The sequence below is a fragment of the Scylla paramamosain genome, chromosome 5, assembly GCF_035594125.1.
Source record: "Scylla paramamosain isolate STU-SP2022 chromosome 5, ASM3559412v1, whole genome shotgun sequence".
NCBI lineage: Eukaryota > Metazoa > Arthropoda > Malacostraca > Decapoda > Portunidae > Scylla > Scylla paramamosain.
In genome coordinates this window covers 9,484,626-9,491,691 of record NC_087155.1, presented here as the reverse complement: position 1 = coordinate 9,491,691, position 7,066 = coordinate 9,484,626, and positions in this window count along the sequence as shown.

Below are 7,066 nucleotides of genomic sequence, written 5' to 3'. Positions count from 1 at the left end.
AAGTGAGGAGATAGAGATGAGAGGTGATAAAGGGAAGGAGGAATAAAAGAGGAAGAGATGGAAGAAGAAGAAAAATCAACAAAGGAAAGGAGAAAAATTAGCGAAAAACGGGAGGCATGAAGAGAAAGAGGGAAGCGAGGAGATAGTGATGGGAGGTGATAGATGGAGGGAGGAGAAACGAGTGAGGAAGAGAGTGAGAAAGAAGTAGCAAAGAAAGGACAGACAAATTAGCGAGAAACGGAAGGTATGGGGAGAGAGAGGGAGAGAGAGAGAGAGAGAGAAAGAACAAGTAAAGGAAGGGAAAAGAAGTGAAGAGAGGGATGGGAGGTGATAGAGAGGGAGGAAGAAGTAGCAAGAAAGGAGAGACAAATTAGCGAAAAACAGAAGGTATGGGGGGAGAGAGAGGGGAGTGAAGGAGGAGGGAGGGAGGTGTACAGCACGCAGCATCCCCTCGCTCCCTCGCCTTCAGGAGTCAACAAAGTGGCGGAGTGCGGTGCCCGTCGCCTGGATGGTCTCGGTAGCTTATTTATCGCTCCATAAACGCGCGCCAAGACGACAACCTCCAGCACTCGCAATAAATACAAAAGAGCAAACTCGCCATTACCTTTATGTACAGCGAGGCGGGGTGGGGGGGGGCAGGGGTGAGGGAGGGGTAGGAGAGGTGGGTAAAGGGGTGTCTAGCATATTGCATCATTTTTTTTGTAAGATGTCAAGTCCAGATACCATTTCTCTCGTTGCCACGCGAGCCTCTGGTGGGTAATAATGGATCACAGTTTAAATAAAGCCATACGAGGGAGGATTTCTGACTCTCTCTCTCTCTCTCTCTCTCTCTCTCTCTCTCTCTCTCTCTCTCTCTCTCTCTCTCTCTCTCTCTCTCTCTCTCTCTCTCTCTCTCTCTCTCTCTCTCTTTTTATTTAAACAAAAATTTACATCAGGCTTAAAACAACACGTTTTTTATGCTTCCCTTTACCTTTTCTTTCACTCCTCCCTCCCCCCCTCTCTCTCTCTCTCTCTCTCTCTCTCTCTCTCTCTCTCTCTCTCTCTCTCTCTCTCTCTCTCTCTCTCTCTCTCTCTCTCTCTCTCTCTCTCTCTCTCTCTCTCTCTCTCTCTCTCTCTCTCTCTCTCTCTCTCTCTCTCTCTCTCTCTCTCTCTGTCGTAAAGAACATACCGACAGGATGGACAGGGAAGGAGGGAAGACAGAAGACAGCCAGAGAGAGAGAGAGAGAGAGAGAGAGAGAGAGAGAGAGAGAGAGAGAGAGAGAGGGGAGGGGGAGTAAAAGAAAAGGTAAAGGAAAGGTTGTAGGGAGGAGAGGAGGAGGGGAGGGAGGAGGGGAAAGATAGGCCTCAGGAGGTAAACTTAAGGTGTAAACAGACATATTTTCCCCACTCCCTTCCTCCCCTTTCTTCTCTTCCATCCTGAAAGAGTACTGTAATGGCCACATAAGTTCTCGAGGAGGAGGAAGAGGACGAGCTGAAGGAAGTGGGTAGGAGAGAAGAGGAAGAGGAGGAAGAAGAGGAACAGCAGGAGGAGTAAGAGAATGAGGAAGGGGAGATAAAAAAAGAAAAGAAATATGTGTTTGCTGGTGATGATGATGATGATGATGATGATCGTGGTAATATTAGAAATTATAATGGAAAAAAGGTATATTGGCAAGAGAAAATGCAGAATTTCAGAGACGAAGATATAAGAGAGGAAGAAAACGATAGAGATGAAGCAGCAAAAGACGAGGTTTTAGAAAATATTTGGGAGAAAAATTCAAGTGAGAGAGAGAGAGAGAGAGAGAGAGAGAGAGAGAGAGAGAGAGAGAGAGAGAGAGAGAGAGAGAGAGAGAGAGAGAGGTGGATTGAAAATGTGAGAGCTAAATGAGTTGTAAAAGCGTGAAAATCAGTAATGACGGAAATACTTGAGTCACTGAGCAGAAGACACCAAGAACATGCAGGAGTTTGGCAACATTGCAGCTCTGACTTCCTTCCCGTCCCTTGACACTCCGATGCTTACTGTCCTGGGATGGGAAAAAAAAAAAAAAAAAAAAAATAGCATTATCAAAGGAGAAGGAAGAGGAGGAGGAGAAGGAGGAGGAGGAGGAGGGGGAGAGATGATGAATAGTGAATGAAAGCGATAAAAGAAAAAGCATATATGGTCAGGACTGAAAATAAATAACCTGAAATTGTTAAGAAGAAATAAAAGAAAGGAAGAGAAGAAGGGAATAAAAAGAAATATTTTTTGTGGAACTATAACAAATTCTTGAATTATATTGTCGAATTTTTTTTTTCTTCGCTTTGCGCTCAGCTTTACTTACACTTTGTCTATACTTTTCTTGTGGTATTTTCACATTTATTTTGTTACCTCAGATCTCGTTAATCCGATGGGAAAAAATATGAAAAGCATTTTACCGTTCCAGTGTTTTTTTTTTTTCGTTTTTCTTCCTTTCTTTGTGTTTTGTACGCACGCAATCTTCCGGCGCGCTCTCTCGAATGCTCTTATCAGAAAATTTATTTCTTTTCCACCTTTTTATCATCTCTTTTCTTCTCTCCCTCAGTATCCCAAGTCTTTCCTTTGATATGTTCGCTCATTTCTTAAAATTTCGTTTTCTTTTTATATCTTATCACGCTTTGCAAATGAAACTCTGCTAAAGAAGATAACTAAAAGGAACAGCAAAAAAAAAAAAAAAAAAGCGAAGTATTTTATGTTTATACCCAATGTTTTGTTTTAATAATGATTTTTGTTGGCTTCACTTTTATCTCTTTATCAGAGGTTTAGTTTCGCTGTGCAAGGCGGAAACACACACACACACACACACCCATGACAGGGCATTACTATGGGATTATTTTCATTCCTACTCAAAAAAAAAAAAAAAAAAGCAGCATTTCCGGTATTGGTTTATTATGTATTGTTGAAAATATACGAATGCTTGGAAATGCATAACTCTATCTTTGTAATACTGTTTTCATGAATTAATTGATTTATTCGTTGACAGATTGACTAATTAATTATTTAATTCATACACTGATTGAATGATTGACTGACCGCCGTATTGTGCTGCCGCTCTCATGGACGACTGGTTCAGGTTTCAAATTTTGATGCTTATTACGCATTCTGGTCCTCTAATTAATGCCTGGCGTGCGTGCGTGCGTGCGAGTGTGTGTGTGTGTGTGTGTGTGTGTGTGTGTGTGTGTGTGTGTGTGTGTGTGTGTGTGTGTGTGTGTGTGTGTGTGTGTGTGTGTGTGTGTGTGTGTGTGTGTGTGTGTGTGTGTGTGTGTGTGTGTGTGTGTGTGTGTGTGTGTGTGTGTGTGTGTTGATCTGTCATTATACTGTACATCTATTTAACAACGTCCTGACTATTAGGTATTCAGAATCTCAAGTATGTTTGTGTGTTCATTAACAGAACATTCCGGGCTACCTTTTTATTCATTCCTACCTCATTTTATCCTTCCTCGGTCTCGTATTCCTCTCCTAACCTCCCACATTTTAGTCATTTACCCTTAGTTTCCTCTCCTCTCTCCCTTCATTTCTCCTATTCTCATTTTGCTCCGTTTTCTTTTACCATACTTTCTCTTCCTTTCATTCACTCGCATTTTCCTTTTCTCTTTGCCTTGCTTTCTCCTCTCCCTTCCTTTCGCCGTTAGTTTCCCTTCCTCTTTCCCTTCCTTTTCCCGCTTTCGTCCATTCTTTTTCGTGAATAAGGAAGAAAGGGGAGAAAGAGAGAAGGAAGAAAGGAAGATTCAGAGGGAGATGGAAGGAAGAAAGGAAGGCCGGACAAAATGTACAATGGCAGGCAATAAAATTAAGTCTTCGCATCGTTTCCTCCCACTTTCCTCTGATATTAAACTTCTTCACCTGAAAATGTCACCACATATTTTCTTCTACCTTTATTTTTTTTCTTCTTACAGGTAAGTTAGGATGACTGACCCTTCGTCCGAGTGAACTGAACCTTATGCCCAGCGAATAGAAAGGTGAGAGCTACTTGTTCCGTGCACCTGCCAATCAGAGTATGGCGGAGGGATGCTGGGATGCTCATGAATTAGAAGGAGAAGGAGGAAGAGGAGGAGGAGGAGGAGGAAGAGAGGAGGAGGAGACAAGATATTAAAGACGAGAACTGTTTGTTTTTGCAAGGGGGATGATTGGGGCCGAGGGAGACAGGGTGGGAGAGGGCACAGTTTACAGGGATTAATCAGGTAATGAGTCCCAGGTGAGCGTCGCCACTCAGGAGGGCCATTCAAGTGCCGCTCAGTCCACAACATCCCCACGACCTGCCAGTCAACTCCACGCGACCCATTATGTAACGCAAGCCGATTTGCGGGCAACTAACGGACGTAGTTTGAAGATGTCATTGAGTGCGTGTTTCTCTGTGTGTTTCTCTCTCTCTCTCTCTCTCTCTCTCTCTCTCTCTCTCTCTCTCTCTCTCTCTCTCTCTCTCTCTCTCTCTCTCTCTCTCTCTCTCTCTCTCTCTCTCTCTCTCTCTCTCTCTCTCTCTCTCTCTCTCTCTCTCTCTCTCTCTCTCTCTCTCTCTCTCTCTCTCTCTCTCTCTCTCTCTCTCTCTCTCTCGCTTTCACCTTCGCCCTCTGCTTCTGCTCCTCCACCTCCTCACCCTTGCCCTCTTCCCCCTCCTCCTCTTCCTCTCGCCTTCTTCTATAACTTCTTCCAATAGCGTTTCCTATCGCCTCCATTTAACTTTCTCCTTCGCCGCTCTCCTCCGCTGCCAGCACCTCTCTACTTTACTCCCTCCTCCTCTCTCTCTCTCTCTCTCTCTCTCTCTCTCTCTCTCTCTCTCTCTCTCTCTCTCTCTCTCTCTCTCTCTCTCTCTCTCTCTCTCTCTCCATCCTCCTTCATTGTATAAACTACCTATGCCATCACCTCTCGACGCCCTTCCCTCCTTTCTCTTCCTCCACAGCATCCCTCCACTCATATTCCTCCTCCTCCTCCTCCTCCTTCTCGTCCGCCTTCTCCTCCTCTTCTTCCTCTGTCCTGTTTATCATCCACTTACTATCTCTCCTTTGCTCCATCTTCCCCCTCCTTGCCGTCCTCCTCCATCCTCTCCTTCGCTCCTCGCATCTCTTCCACCCTCACACGCAGACACACGCGCCTCGTTGCCTCCTAACAAGCCGTTTCGTTATTGACCCGACATTAGCTTGCATTCAGGATATTGCAGGGGCTCGCTGTGTCCCCCGCCCTTGCCCGCCCGCCTCCTGCTGCTGCCTCTGCTTAGTAGTGGCGGCCCAAAGCCTCGCCGCGCTGCCCTCTTCTCTTAGACGTACTGGTTTTTCCTCAGTATTAGGTAGTGGTTTATATATATATATATATATATATATATATATATATATATATATATATATATATATATATATATATATATATATATATATATATATATATATATATATATATATATATATATATATATATATATATATACATATATATATATATATATATATATATTACTCAGTTTAAAAAGCTTCAGTTTAAGTATACTTATCTTGACTATATTTTTTTCCCGTGAATTTTTTTTTTTTTTTTTTTTTTGGTACTTAAAAAGTTATTTATGTAGATACTTTTGTACATTTTTATTTATATATAGTTCATGCAGGCTTTAGTTCGAGTAAGAATGTTGCTTTCGTTAATTTCACAGCTATTCATTCGTTCCTGTTGCTGGCTGGACGGCGATATCAGCTGCGATCTTTGTGGGAATCCTTCGGGAAAATCTCCACAATAGTATTACGGTGCGTGGGTGTCACTAGATTGGCCCGAAGCTTGTGCTGCAGTCCATCCCTTCAAGCCACCCTAGCTAAGCTCTGCCCACGTGAAGAGAGACGAGAGTTCTGTCTCGGTTTTCTCGTTATTATGACGAGGACATGTTCTACAGAAGACGGAAATATCGCCTCCCTCCCAAGAGGCACTCAAATGCTGTACATCGTGATTCCTGTTATTCACGAAACATACAAAGCTGCATATTTCTTTTCATAAGAGTATTACAGTGATGAAAAGAAGGCGAGGCAGACGGACATCTAAATGATTTTTTTTTCAATGGCAACCTGGAATAGACGGGCAGCCGAGAGAGAGAGAGAGAGAGAGAGAGAGAGAGAGAGAGAGAGAGAGAGAGAGAGAGAGAGAGAGAGAGAGAGAGAGATGAAATGGTAATGACTGGAGAAGCCTTCGTCCTGTAGTGAAGTAGGATACTGATGATTATTAGAACTGAATATTAATGAATATTAAAAACAAATATATAAAATACTGAACACTTGTAGGAACTCATCGTAGCATCCGAAGCTCTTGTCAGGATGCACTTTGATGCTGGGCAGTCACTATACGCGCGACGACAATCCCGCGGCGTGCATGTGTGTGTGTGTGTGTGTGTGTGTGTGTGTGTGTGTGTGTGTGTGTGTGTGTGTGTGTGTGTGTGTGTGTGTGTGTGTGTGTGTGTCCAAGGCTGAGGGTCTGGCCGCAGGATCTCACTCCGCCAGTTGAGTGGATTTGTTTGTCTAACTAGAGTAACCAGCTTAGTGGGACGATGCTGAGGAAAGAACGTTGCTGGTTCTGAAATGAGAACCTAATCTGTGGGATATATGTTTAGTTTTGTTGATAGTGGTACACCATTACACAAGATCGCCTTACTAATAAAGTATAACCTTTGTACTGTCAAATATTTCTTTAATGTCCTATTATTTATTTAAATCATGATGGCACTGCAAGAACGAGCCAGTAAAGTAACAGGAATCCCTTTAGGATTCTTACTCTTCATTTTACTCTCCTTGATGCCTCGCTCGGCCAACTGACAATACAAAAGTAACAATTTGACTAAATCAGTGTATCCTGAGTGCAGCAGTAATTACTTAATCAGAATGAGATGGCGATAAATCTTCCTAATTCTTAGTCTCATTTGTATCATAAGTGAAATATTTAGTAACTCATTAATGTGAAGGAAATGAATATGTCAGTGAAATACGTCCTGGCTATCACCGCAGTCATCCAGTGAGGAGACACCGCCGCTGCCATTAATGTTGACTTCTCGTGCTGTATTAATTCTTGTCCACCTTTTTTGTACCTCGCTTAATCCTTTGTCCACCA